Consider the following 14,122-nt stretch of genomic DNA (forward strand, 5'->3'; position numbering starts at 1 on the left):
GTCAGGATGGCCGAGTGGTCTAAGGCGCCAGACTTAAGACAACCCTTTCTCAGTAATCTGGTCTCTAATTAGAGACGTGGGTTCAAATCCCACTCCTGACACAACCTTACTTTAGCCTTGTTGTGACCTGGGGGCTGATGGGCCCAGCAACAGTGGGTGTAGGTGAGTCAACATTGCACCCTCAGAGGCAGGGAGGCCAGAAGCATATTGGGGTACCTGGGCAGGAGAGTTCCTTTCAGATCAATACTTCATTATCCCCTGCTTGATTCAGAGCTGGTGAGGCCACAGCTGGGGCTCATCTACAGGAGCCACCTCCTGGGAAGGGGACATGTAAATGAGGCAGATCTGTGAGTTGCAATGAGGTGCTGTATTGCATATGCAGCACCTCATCTGCATAATCCTCACAGGGCAAACCTCAAAGTTCTCTCACTCCCAAAACATGGACTGAGCAGCAGGTTGTGCGGATGTGAGAGGTGGGTGGTAATGAGAGACTCAAAGAGGAGGCCACTGGCCTTTGAGAGGAGTTGTGCTAGAAAGCTCCAGAGAACAGGATTGCTGCAGAAACTCCTGAAGGAGGAATTACACAGGAAGGTTCTGTTAGCCAATGGCCGGGTAATGAGTGGTCTGTGAGCCTTTCCACACCCAAGTCTTTAACCGCTAGGACAGACTGTCCCTTCCCAGTGGGCAGCCAGGGAGGCTGACGGGTGCCCCAAGATTCTGCTCTGTGGAGGCAGCACGACTCAGCGCTCAGCTTTTACTGCACCTCACCACTGACCAGGCTGATGTAGCCAAACAGCTGAGGTTCTTTGTTCTTTGTTTGTGTTCGGCCGAGTTACAGTAACTGGAAGAAGTCAGGCTGAAAGCTTAAATGGCTGAGTGGTGAAGACAATAGGACTGCTAATGTGCTGTGCTCTGCATGCATGGGTTCAAATCCCACCCTCATGGTATCTTTCTTTGTTGATTTCGAGCCCTATTGTGGGATGCTACTTCCACCACACCTCAGCTTGCTGCCTCCCAGCTCCTGTGTTGGGCAGACTCCAAGCACAGGACACCTCTGTGAGGCTGAGCTGAGCTCTGGCTGCCAGAGGTAGGGATGGGATGATTTAATTTGCCCTCAAAGTGCCAAGACTGACTCCAGAGTCAGCTGCACTCACCTCTGCTGCCTGGGGCTGAGCAGGGCCCCAAACACAGCCAGGGGTGTAGTTCCCTGGCAAGGAAGTGGCAGCCCTGGCTCAGCTGAGGTCAGGCACAGGTGCAGCTGCCTCTGAGTGAAGGGCTGGTTCCCCAAGGCTTGATGCAGTGCTCTGGTCTCTCCCAGCTCCTTGGCTGGGCAGTGCACAGCTGGGGAAAAAAGCAGATGCTTGCCAAGGGGCAATGAATGTTTCTCTGCCCCTGAGAGCAATAGATGCAGCCACCGGGCCTGGGGCAGGTCTCCATTCAACTGTGCCACCCTTAGCAAGTCCTGAGTTCTTCTGTGCTTCTCAGCAGCTGGACAAAAGCCTCTTTGGGACTCATCTCCTGCCCCACAGCTGAAAGGAGGACACAGGAGCTGCTGGGTTCAGCTCCCAGGGGTGCCAGGCTGCTGCCTTCTGCGGCACCTGGTGTTGGCCCTGACAGGACATGGGGCTGGAGGGACCTTTGTTCTGAGCCACTATGGATGTTCTGAAGGTTCACATGCTGGTGACAGGCCAGTGCTCCAGCCCTCCTGGACACTCCTGTCCTTGTGGGAAAGGGGCAGCTCTGGGCTCTCAGCGCAAACCGCACGTGGCGGCTGCCACACTCTGGGGTGGCTCTTGCAGTGCTGCTGAGCCCGGCTTTGTGTGCTGTGTCTGAGACTGGAACCCCCCAGCCCCTCTGGGACAACGACTGCAGCAGGACAGGTCAGTGTCCCGGCCCCAAAGCAGCCAGACCCACTGAAACGCCGGAGAGTCCAGGGAAACCCTGCACTGCCCTGGGCTGTTCTCACCGGCTAAACCCCCTTCCAGCATTGACCTGAGTGAGACACTGACACGGCCACTTCCCAGCCCCAGCCCTGGGCACTCAGCCACGAGCACTAGCAAATGTTCTACCCCTGGAGCCAATGACCCTCGGAATAAGCCAACGTCCTGACCCACGAGTCTCATTTCAGAGACCACAAACTCCCTGCAGCTGCCCATGGCTCCTTTCCAGGGGGGCTGGTGAGCTGAACCGGTTATTGTGAGTCTCCTCATGCTCTGATGGTGGGTTCAAGTCCTGGGATGCCTTTTAGCTCATCTTTGCTACGTGTCCTGGCTGCAATGGACAAATAGGCTCTACTATCCCCAGGGGGCTGTGCAGGGTCAGCCTGGGAGGTGGGGTTTATGGGTGTCACTGGTGGCATCACCGTAAGAATTCCAAATGCCTCTGTCCAGGGGTGCTGGTGACTGGCAGGAACCTGCTGTTACCGTTCTTGGCGTCCTCTGTGTTTCTACGTCTGTCACCTGCCTGGTCACACAGATTTGCTGAGCGACTTGGGCTGGTGAGATACATGCAACAGGGCTGGTGGTGCCAACGGCACAAGTCTGCCACTTGGGAGCATTTTGATGGATGCTCCATTTTCGGAGAGCAGCCGCAGTGGAGACGTCGTTGTCTCTGGCAGTGGGAGTTTAAACTGTGGCTCTGGGGTAGATTTTTACACTTACTAAACTGTGCTCTGCAGGGGCTGTGCCCCAAGGGGTCTGATCTCTCTGGGTGCCCAGAGCTCACCTCATAAATGAGCCTTTGGGAGAAGGAGTCACTCCTGGGACCTCTCACCCCTTCAGTCCCTGGGCGAATTACTGACCCGTGGCTGTGGGGCTGGCATCAGCCCGGCTCACTCGTGTCTTGCTTAGGTAGCTCTGAGCCAATGTGTAAGACTCAGCAGTTATGTCTCTTTGGGTGCTTTTCTCTGCTGCATTGGTCCCTTCTGCAGCTCTCTCTCTGGTAGGGCTCTGCCTGGCCCTCTGCCCAGCTCTGCCCCCTGCCTGGTGACTATTTACTGCTCAGAGCACAGGCTTGTTCCTGGGCCTGGGTGAGGCCCTGCTGCTGCTGCTGCTGGCTGAGTGTGGCACGGCCTAGGTGTGTCAGCCTGCACCAAGGGCATTTCTGTATCAGACTCCTGAGCCCCCCGGCCGTGGGTCTGGTTCTCCTGCCCAGTGCAGCCCATGGCAGGCAGAGCCCTGCGCATGTGCATCACACTGCACCTTTGTGTGATCGATGGGAACAGACACCTGAGCCTTGGAGGCTGGGAACTGAGGCAGCTGAGGGACGGGTTTGCTCAGTGTTCGGACATTTGCAGAGGAAAGTGTGAAGTGTTTAAATCCACTTCAAGCAGCCAGTGCAACCCCCCAACATACTGGAGCCAGAGATGAAAATGGATTTCCGTTCAGAAAACCATCCAAACAGGAGCACCTGGGATAGCTTCACCTGCAGTCACGTGTTCCACCACTGAGCCAGGCTCTCTATGGCTGGACAACAGGGAGAGTTTTGTTACTATGTAGAGGCCACTCCACCTTTCCAAGCAGGAACATGCCTATAAGAATATGACTGGAAAAGGGATTGTTGGAAATTGTGCAGCCAGACCAGTTTAAAAGGTGTGTGACATTGTGACAGTCTTTAACCCCAAACTCTACATGGGTTAAAATTCACTGGTACGGGCACGTTCAATGCAGCCCAGCACCTTCCTGCTGAAAACAACACATCATATTGTCACGAGGGCTGACATTTTAGCAGTGTAGAAGCTCTGCTGTCCAGCACCTCAGGGAGCCAGGCCGCTGGATCACCACGTGTGCCAGAGAGAGGAGTTACTGCCACTGACGGCAAACCCAACAATATCTGATCGATTGGTGGGTGTTCTTCCGTAGGTTGTTTCCTGCTTCTTTGTAACCACGGATGTTGCTCCAAGTGGCTGGGAGAGAACTGCCCCACATATGCCGGAAATCTGCCTCCCTGAGGGGCTGTAGCTCTGTGAGTGGGAGAAGCCAGGTCAGCGGGGCACAAGCTGTTGTATGCACAGGGAGAAATAAAGTTTAATCAAACCCTGTTTGTAAAGCCGCTGTGGGTTCAGGAAGGGAAAGGAGCTGGGGAAACGGCTTGTCCTGTCGGCAGCTCAAGTTCAGTGAATCAAAACTAAACTTGTGCAAGAGATGGTAGCTCAAAGGTTTAGCATTTGATGGTGGCTCCAAAGGCCCTTAGTTCACATCCAAACCCTTCTCTCCAAAGGTAGTTACTGATCTCCCTTCCTCAAACACGCTCTAGATTTCTATTCTTTAAATGGAGCTGAGCCGTCAACATTTGCCTAGTGCCAATGCACAAAAACCTCATAAACCCATCCCTAAACAGGCAGTAGATAGTGACATGAGCAATGTTGGGTCTCATCTCTATTAAGAGGGGCTCTTCCCAAATCTATCAAATGTGTCACATTCAGCCCCATGTATCTGTTTGCTTGTAAAGGTGTGTGTAGACAGGATGTCAATTACTCTGTGAATTCCCAGCCAGGTCTATTGTGTCCTCCCTCAGCCACATACTCCTCTACAATCACCTCCAGTCTCTGCTTCTCCCTTAGTTCTCTCCTGGCTGGTTATTTTCAAAGAAAAATGACCCTGTCTAGTCACTGGGGAGCTGCAGCAGGAAGGGTGGAGGTGGACGTCTGGTGAGGAGAGCAGGAGAAGTGGAGCAGGAAGCAGTGTCCTGAGAGGTGACAGAGCTGGAGGGTGGGAGGAGTGCAGGGTCGCAGCCTGCCAAGTTACATGTGCTCAGAAAGGCCTGAAAGTGCAGGTCCCCTAGTGTAATGGTCAGCACTCAGGGCTCTGAATCCTGCTATCTGAGTTCAAATCTCAGTGGGACCTTTGTGTGGTTCACTGTGAATCTTTACCAGTCCTGGGCTTTGTTCTCAACAGCTGTCCCCAGGGGTGAGCTTCTCCCCCAGCCTGCTGAATTAGTTCCCCTGCAACTTGATCTCTGCTTGGGTGCCCCACCAACATGGGTGTAATGTATGGGGGGGGGCCTCAGAATTGTCCTGTCTGGTTTGAAATGCAGGAGGACCTGTGGCTGGTGCTGCAGACTTGACCTTCTGCTGTCAGGGGTGGGGGGAGTGGGATGTTTAGTCCCTCAGGGCAATTATCTGCCCCTTCCCCTGCTCTGCCCAGCCCTCCTCAGCAGCTGGGAGAGACCAGAGCCCATGCGTCAGCCTGGTGGACAGGCCCTTCCCTCACAGGCTGCTGCCCATGGCCCTGTCTGCAGCTGAGTCACCCTGAGTCACCACATCCCCCAGCTGTGTTTGAGTCCCTACTCTGCTGAGGTGAGTGTGGCCCTGGGGGGCTGACGCAGGGGACAGGCTAGGCCCTGTCAGGGATAATAAAACCAGCCCACCCACTGTCACAGTTAGGACTGGCTCTGGGCTCTGGCCTGTACAGCTCTGCTGTCATTGTACAACCATTTACCGTCATATCATTAACTCCACTCGCACTTAAATCCTACTTCTGGGCGCACGCGCACACCATGCGGCAGGCACGGTGCCGGGGAAGCTTGCTACGCCTTGCCCTCATGCATTGGCCCAGAACCTCCTAAAGCAAGACATGAGTGAGCCAGGCTAACACCAGCGCCACCACTATGGGTGAGAAGGGGGCCCTGAGAATGAAGGGACCAGACACCCATGGAGTGACGCCTGCCCCAAAGGGCTTGGGGCTCCCAGGGCTGGGACAGATGCCTGCCAGGCCCCCTGCTGCTCTGCTTGGCCACAAAAAAGAACCTAGATCAAGAACCAAACCCTGAGAGCAAGAAAACACACGCAGAGACTGGAACAAATCAGAGGCCTCAGAATGACCCAAACAAAACGATAAACGTGTGAGGGCATCTGCCCAGCCCAGGCTTGCCTGAGGGCCAGGCCAAGTCACTGCCCAGGCTGCACCTGGAGGAAGAGGCAGGGAGCAGCTTTTGATTGCCAGCAGGAGCAGAAGGGGCTGTAAGGCAGGGATGGAAGTTGGTAACACAGAGGCTCTGGGAAAGGGAGGCACTTGTGTGGCTGAGGGTTCAAAGCCAGTAGAGCCAAATGAAGGGGCAGTTGTAGGTGGCAGTCCAGGGGAGGAGCAGTGGGAGCTGGGAGGGAAAAGCCCAGAAGTGCTGAGTGTCGGGTCCCTGCTGGGCTGGAACCTGAGAGAGATGAGCCTGGGTGCCCCCAGCAGCCACTGCTGGAGTAGCACAGATGGGGCCTGTGGCAGGGAACAAGACTGCCAGAGTCGCTGTGGGAGTGACAGAGAATTGAAGGGCCATTAGCCCAAAAGAGGGGAAATATGAAGTTATCCAAAACACAGCTGAGTTGCAAGCTGGGCGCTGTTGGCTTCTGGCAGGAAGAGGTGCAACCACAGTTAACAGGAGGGGTGTAGACACTGACAGGGACTGCTCATCCTGGCAGAGCTAATGCCTAGGGTGAGCCATCCAGTGGAAAGCAGTTGCTCTGTCACACTGAGCAAATGAACAGAAGAAAAACACACTCCACAAGGCTCTCTGAGAAAGACAGAAAAAGGGGTTGCCTGGGACTTAAACCCAGGACACCTTCCAACCTAAGCAAGTGTTATATCCCTCAACCAAGAAGCCCCTTTGAGAAGAAATGTCGTGGATATGCTCCAGGACAAGCTGTGAACAAAGAGCCAGTGCTCTGATCAGTATCACACCTAACTTCACCTTTCCAAGGTCATTTCCAAGATCTCTTCACAGATCTGAAGCAAGAAACCAACTTCACACTCTGAACAGGTCACAAACCACACTGTGTGGGAGAAAAACATCGAGAAACACGAAGTCAAGGAGAGCAGCAAACACACTCTTTGGGAGTAGTATAAGGAAGTTCAACTCAAGGCTTCTTGTGCCCCAAGTAACACTCGGCCTTGCAAAACAAACCCAGCTGTAGAGGAAAAACAAACATCTCTTCTCACACTACCTGCACCTGACCTCACCTCCCAAACCCTTCCCCACACTCCCTCCTTCCTAGAGTGAGATTCACACACCCTGAGCTGGGTGGACTCGTGGTGCTGGGCTTAGTCCTTCCCAGCCCCTTTACCTGCCTGGTCTGCATGACTCTACCCAGCACAAACTGAGCTCGCCCTGGTACCCTACAGGATGCAAACACCAGCAAAGCTGGGCAGGCCCAGGTGTTGGGGCTGGCAGGGAGTCAGGTGTGGGTTCTGGGTGCCCTCCGTGCTGCTGGGCCTGTCACCTACCTGCTCTCACAGATTTACTGAGCTACATGGGCAGGTCCTGTACATGCAGCAGGGACGGTTCTGTGAACTGCAAAAGTCTGCAGCTTGCTCTTGTTTTGGTGGATGATCATTCAGAGTCTATCAAATGTCTCACATTCAGCCGCATGGTATCTCCTCACATTGTACGTGTGTGTGCAGAGAGGATGTCAGTTACTCTGTGAATTCACAGCCAGGGCCATTATCTCCTCCCTCGGCCGGATATTCCTCGACAATCACCACCGACCTTTCCAGTCTCTGCATCTCCGTTACTTGTCTCCAGTTGGTTATTGTAGAAGAAGAATGGCCCTTTCTCGTCACTCTGGGGCGCCAGAGAAATGTGGCCCTGCAGCCAGGTGGAATCAGCAGCGAGAAGGGCTGGGGTTGATGTCTGGAGGAGGAGAGTGGCAGAGAAGGAGCAGGAAGTGAAGCAGCTGGAGGGAGGCAAGGAGCACAGGGCACCAGCCTGCCAAGAGTCACAGATTTCCAAGAAAAGTCCAGCTGCAGGTCCCCTGGTGTAATGAGCAGGGCTCTGAATTCTGCAACCTGAGGTCAAATCTCAGTGGGATCTCTGAGGGCTGTGATGGTTCACTGCAAATCTCTGGCTCTCCCAGGCCTGTGCTACTCCATCCAGATGCACATTTAGGAGCGGGGCTTAGGCCTTATGTTGGATGAACGAGACAGACGGCAGTTCAGCCTCTGAGAGGTTTGGGTCACTGACATAAATGCAGTGTGTGGGAATGCAGGGGGGACCTTGACTGCCGGAGGGCCTCCATAAAGAGCCTGTGTGGGGCAGACCCCGCTCACCTAGGCCATCTCCAAACCAGCATGTGGCCACCACACCCATCTAACACTGTTCCCCTTCAAACTCTGGAGCCTTCACTTTCCCTGGCTGGTGCCTCAAACTGCTTGCATATGTGGGGGGTTAGCTGGTGAGCTGGAGTCGGTTCCATGTCCATACTCTCCCACTGTCGGTTTTCCTCTCTCCCGACAGCCCACTATTGTCAGCCTGCAAATGTCTCTCTTTTCTCCAACGTTGGTCTCCCTCTTACTTCAACCTAATTTTGTAGCACAGACATACCCAGAGGCACTTCACCTGGGCTGAATGGGATCTCGAGGTGCCACAAGAGTCTCTGCTAAAGTGCGGCCGTGCACGTTTGGCTGAGGTCCCGGATTCCTGTTTCTATGACTTCCCCGCTTCCTACAGAGGGAGCCCTTGAGGCCAGAAGGCCGGGCAAGGAAATGAGGAGCAGAGAAAGCCAACGGAGCTGCTGTTGAGGGCCCTTGGGAGGGTTCTCCTGCTGCTCCTTCCTGTGTGAGTAGTGCCGTGCAGTGTGGGCTGAGGGTGACTGTCTCTCAGCTTTGGGAGGCTGGCTCCAGGGATCTCCGAGCCTCACCTGACCCGGGTCCACTAAGAAGCCTCTACCTCAGGCTGAGGTCGTGACTATGAAGCCTTCATCTGCCACGCGTGCTGGAGAGCCTGCCTGTCATGGGGTGCACTTGGGCATCAAGAATTTGGGTCATGGGGTCAATGCAATGGGGCGCAGAGGAGAACCCTCTGATCAACACCCTCTCTGGCCATTGGGGAAGGACTGGCTAGGCTGCGTGGAGGGCCTGGTCCTTCTCAGTCCCAGGGTGAAGGAAGTAGCTGAGTGACGGGAAGGAAGGAGGTGGCAAAGGCCATTCCCAACGGCTGCCATCCACGCCCCTGTGCATGCTGGAGTCTCCTCCCATCAGGGCTCTAGTTTGCTCCCTGCCAGGCACTTGGCCTGTTTCCTTTCCCTCCTTGCCCCTCTGCCCATAGCAGCCAGGGAGGAGAGGACAGGCTACCTGCCCAAGGCTGCTGCCTGCTGTTTTTGTTTCCTTAACTCCAAACGTGTTCCCTTCCTCCTGGAAAGGCTCTCCAGGCTGTCTGCTGGTCAGCACTCAGAGGGGCAGGGAATGCTGGGGCACCGGCCAGCCAGAGAAGCAGCAACACCTGCCAGGATAGAAGGAGATATTGTGTTTCTTCCTGTTTTTAGCTGGGGAACATTTGCAGGCGAGACAGCTGGATAACCAGTGCACCCCAGAATGTCAGCTGGGTCCTTCTGTCCCTCCCCTGAAATGCAAAGCACCCGGGTGGCACTCACCCTGGCACACATGGATGGGCCACCCAGTCCCCAGCACCCCCAGCTCACAGCCTGGTTCTGACCCCCAGCCCAGCCCCTGCCCCACTGCTAGTCCCAGCACCTCCTTGCCAGGTCTCACCACTCTGCACCACGGGCTGGCAGGCTGCAGGCGCCCCCCACAGCAGGCTGCTCGCCATGGCCCGGGGGCTCACGGGGCAGGAAGAGGCTGCTCTATGTGGAGTGTGCAGTGACATGCAGAGATCTGGTCCGGGCCAGGCATGGGCAGTACCAGAGCTGGATCTGGGCCGCACATACCTGCCTGGATTAGGGTAGGGATTGGGCCTGGGGCTCCCCCACCAGCTTCTGCCCCTCATGTCCCCCCCCACCTGGTCCCAGCCCAGGGGTGCTGACATCCCTTGTCTTTGGGGGCCATGGTGGAGAGATGGGCCTGGCCACCCCCACCGCCCCATAGACCCCCCCACCTGTCCCCTGTCACCCAGCCCCCCAGAACCCTTCACCTGCCCCCCACCGCCCCACAGATCTCACACCTGTCCCTTGCTCCCCAGCACCCCATAAACTCCCCTACCTCTCCCCTGCCCCTCAACAGTCCCATATACAACCACCTGCTCCCTGACCCCATTCTTAGCCGCTTCGGGCTAGATGTGCTTCCCTTGTCTCTCAGTTACAGGGGCAGTGCTCACCACGCACTCCAGGGCTGGAAGCGTTTCCCTCCGTGGCATTCCCAGGGACCAGCTCTGGTGCCCTCTGACATGACATGCCATGTGCCATGGGAGAAGGGGGCTGTACACTCCCCAGCTGCAGCACCAGGGAGGCAGAGCAGGGCAAGACCCTCACCCAGCCTGGCTTCCTGGATGCAGCATTGGGCTGAGTAGAGGACCCCAACCCTGGTCCCCAGCTGCAGCTCCAGGTGGGCCGAGAATACCCACCCTGCTCTGGGCAGCAGCGCCCAGCAGATGTGCTGCTGCCAGTGCCCAGAAACTGTGTCCCTGCCCTTACGTGCAGGTTTTTCCCTCACTGATACCGCTGGGCAGGAATTGCAGCAGAGCAGAGCATGGCCATGGATGGGCTGTGCAGCTCCCAGGGCCGGGCACCACAGCCGGGGAACAGGGAGCTTTGGTGCAGACCTTGCCCAGGTCCTTGTCTCAGGGTTTTCCATTCCACCGCACAGAGGCAACTGGTGAGGGGGGATCGGGGCAGCACTGGCCACATGCACCACAGCCCTGGGAAGGGCTGGAACAGCTGCTCCTCTGCCTCCAGCCCCGTCCCCTCCTGCCTTGCTCTGCCCCTTCCCTGCCCTGTCTCTGCCCCTCCTCCTCCTCCCGCGTTTGACGGTGGGTGCAGTGGGAGTGGGTGCTGGGGGGTACAAGTGACCAGTGACAGATCTCCCTGAGCTACAGGGGGGTGAAGCCCTGGGACCGGCCATGGGCAGGAGGTCAGAGCAGGGCACCAGCAAGGGCTGCCTGGCCTGACAGTGTGTGGGTCTGACAGGCTGAGGGGAGTCCAGGGGACAATCACTAACCCCTGGGCTGCAGGCAGTGAGGGAGCTGGGAGGGACACCCCACACTGCAGACGAGTTGTTCCCCCCCGGGGAGGAAGGGCTCCGGTGTGCACAGACCCACCGCCAGGGGAAGGGGGATTGCTGGGCGTTCAGGCCATTACACCCCCAAAAGCTGCAGCTGCCGCTCAGGCTGAGTCCCTGGGAGCAGGAGGAGCGAGTGGGGCCGAGCTTTGGGCTCCAGGCCCTGTGTGTGTCTCTGCGCCCCAGGCACTTTCTCCCACCCCCGGGGTTCGTCTCCTCTCTCTGTGCCCAGCCCCAGGTGCTCCCCACGGGCGCTTTCTCAGGAGCTCCCCACACGGCATTTAAGGCGCCCAGGGGCCATGTTCTGCCTGTGCTCTTGTGCCAGGGGGAAGCGCCCAGCTCCCAACCAGGCAGCAGGAGAAAAAGGAACGTTCAATGGCCATTCTCTGGGCACCACTGAGCAGGGGGCCCACAGGCTCCAGGGCGGGAGGGCCACAGGGAGATCTGCGGTGGGCCCTGTGGCTGGTGCTGCAGACTGATCTATTGCTGTGAGCGGCAGAGAGAGGGGAGTGTGACATTCCTACCCCCTGGGCAAGCGTCTGCTCCCTTCCTAGCTGTGCACAGCCCGGCCCAGCTGCTGGGAGAGACCAGGGCCCCTGAGCCAGCCTTGGGGACAGGCCCTGCTCACCCCAGGAAGCAGCACTGCAGGGGCAGGAGTGAGCACAGCCCTGTTGGGCCAAACCTGCCCATCCTGTGTCCCCAGCCAGCCAGCCAGCGAGTGGCAGAAAAGTTCCTGGCAGGGTTGACTGTGGGACATAGGAAAAGCTGGTAACCAGAGAAGATGAGGTGGTCGAGTGGTGAAGGTGATGGATTGTTAATCCCTTGTGCTCTACATACCTGGGTTCAAATCCCCTCCTCATCGACTCTTTATATTCTGCTTAGCTTTGTTGAGTTTCACCCCATTGTGAAATGTCACTTCCTGCACACCCCTCCCTGAGCCTGTTGCCTCCCAGCTCCTGTCCTGGGCAGGATTCAAGCACAGGCCAACCCTGTGAGGCTGAGCTGAGCTCTGGCTGCCAGAGGTGGCAGTGGGATGATTTCATTTACCCTCACAGGGCCCAAGCAATCGTCCATGTCAGCCCAACAGTGCGACACTCACCTGTCTCCCCTGCAGTGCTGCTCCCTGGTGCTGAGCAGGGCCCCAAACACAGCCAGGGGTGTCGTACAATGGCAAGGAGGGGGCAGCCCTGGCTCAGCTGCCTCTGAGGGAAGGGCCTGGAACCAAGGCTGGCTCAGGGACGCGGGTCTCTCCCAGATCCTTGGCTGGGCACTGCACATCTGGGAGAGGAGCAGATCCCCTGTGATGCTGGTGGCAGAACACATGCTGGTTTCGGGGTGGCCTAAGTGATGGCTTTGTTGGTGAGAGCAGCCAGGCTGGGGGGTCTTCATAGAAGTCTACATGTGGTCATGGTCCTCCCCTCCTCATTCATTGTTCTCCGGTGCTCTGTGGCATTTGCACCATCCCACAGAGGTGTCAGTACCAGGAGCCCCACCTCCAGGTGCCCAGAGGAGGACGGGTGAGCTGGGCTCCAGCCTGGGACTCTTCCTCTCACCTGCTGGCCGCAGACTTTTTTAGCCTGTTCTTGATGCTCCTTCCTTTAAGTGCCATGTGTGCAGTAGGAACAGCCTGGAGCTCCAGGAACAGGCACTAATCGTGTGGGCATCAGGAGAAGCTGTGAGACACACAACCTCAGAACTCATGTGTCTCTACACAGATTGGTAACCCTGACCTATTGCAGCTGTGTTGATGAGCCAGCCCAACCAGAGAGCTAGCTAGCTCCAGTGGGCCTCACTCATCCAGCAGGAGCAGAAAACACTTACTCAGGTGCACCTGTGGATAAAGAAGCCCAAGCACTGGAGAGACAGAGATTTACAGCAAACCACCACAACACCAGGGCGTCCCACTAAAATTTTAACTCCAATTACAGAATTCAGAGTCCTGAGTGCAGCCATTTACACCACGGGACCTGCAAGTTTTAGCTCTTCTGGGCACCTGTGACTCTTGGCTGGCTGGCACCCTACACTCCATGCTACCCTCCAGCTGTTTCACCTCTCAGGACACTCCCTCCTGCCCCATCTCTACCACTCTTCTCCCTTAGACATTGAGCCCAGCCCTTCTTGCTGCTGACTCCACCTGGCTGAAAGGTGACATTTCTCTGAACCCTCCAGAGTAAAGATAAGAGCTCAATTTACTTTTACTTTAACCAGCCTGCAGAGAATTAACAGAAAGAAGCTTGGCCGTGATTGTGAATGAATATCCAGCCAAGGGAGGACATAATGGCCCTGTCTGTGAATTCCCAGAGTAATTGACATCCTGTGTGTGCACACATTACGAAGTGTGTGGAGACCTTGCTGCTGAATGTGATATATCTGATAGATTCTGAATGAGCACGTTTTTTATAGAAATGAGACCTAAAATTACTCACATCAGTATGAACTGTCAGTTTTTCTGTGTAGCCAGATTTCCACTGAGGGAAGGGTTTACGAGGTTTATCCACATTGGCAGATGTTGAGGGTTCATCTCCATTTTAAGGATCCCCAGAGAACAGAAATTCAGAGTGTGTTGGGAAAGGTGAGACAACCATTTTCATACAAGTGTCTGTCTTTTAAAGTGGGGGGCATGGATTTGAAAGAAGATCACTAGGTCTGAAGTTTAATAATCTACCACTGACCTCCACCCACATTTCACTCTTGCTCGAATCACCGATCTTTAGGCCCCTGTGTAGGACAAACCCTCCTTCCTCAAGCTCCTGTTTCTGTCCCAACCCAGAGTGGTTTCACAAATGGGTGGAGATTTAACTTTCTCTTTGATTGCACACACAGCTTCCCTCACTGACCTGGCTTGTCCCACTCACAGAGCCACTGTCACTCAGAGAGGCAGATTTCCTCTGTGTGGGGGACATTGCCCTGCCTTCAGCTGGGAGAATCATCAGTAATTGTAAAGAAGTAGGGGAAAATCTACTGAAGGACATCAGCCCATGAATCAGGTGTGGCTGGGTTTGCATTCAGGGTAGCTAAGCCCTCTCTCTGGCACATATGAATATTGACCACCCCAGTGCCCTGTAAGTGAAGGATAACAGAGCTTCTATGATATTAATATGTCATCGATAATGAAAAAAGAACCATGAGTGGCAGAACACATGCTCGGAAATTCATATTTCTGGGTGTTGCCCATTTTGACCAGAAAG

At 55.8% G+C, this 14,122-nt stretch overlaps 1 non-coding gene across 1 annotated transcript; it reads left to right on the forward strand.

Moving 5' to 3' along the window:
- TRNAL-UAA (transfer RNA leucine (anticodon UAA)) lies at nt 1-101 on the forward strand. Its single transcript is given in 2 exon segments — nt 1-38; nt 56-101. It is a non-coding gene; the product is annotated as a tRNA-Leu (tRNA).
- The last annotated feature ends 14,021 nt before the right edge of the window (nt 102-14,122 follow it).

The sequence above is a fragment of the Carettochelys insculpta genome, chromosome 7 (genome assembly GCF_033958435.1).
Source record: "Carettochelys insculpta isolate YL-2023 chromosome 7, ASM3395843v1, whole genome shotgun sequence".
NCBI classification, from domain to species: domain Eukaryota; kingdom Metazoa; phylum Chordata; order Testudines; family Carettochelyidae; genus Carettochelys; species Carettochelys insculpta.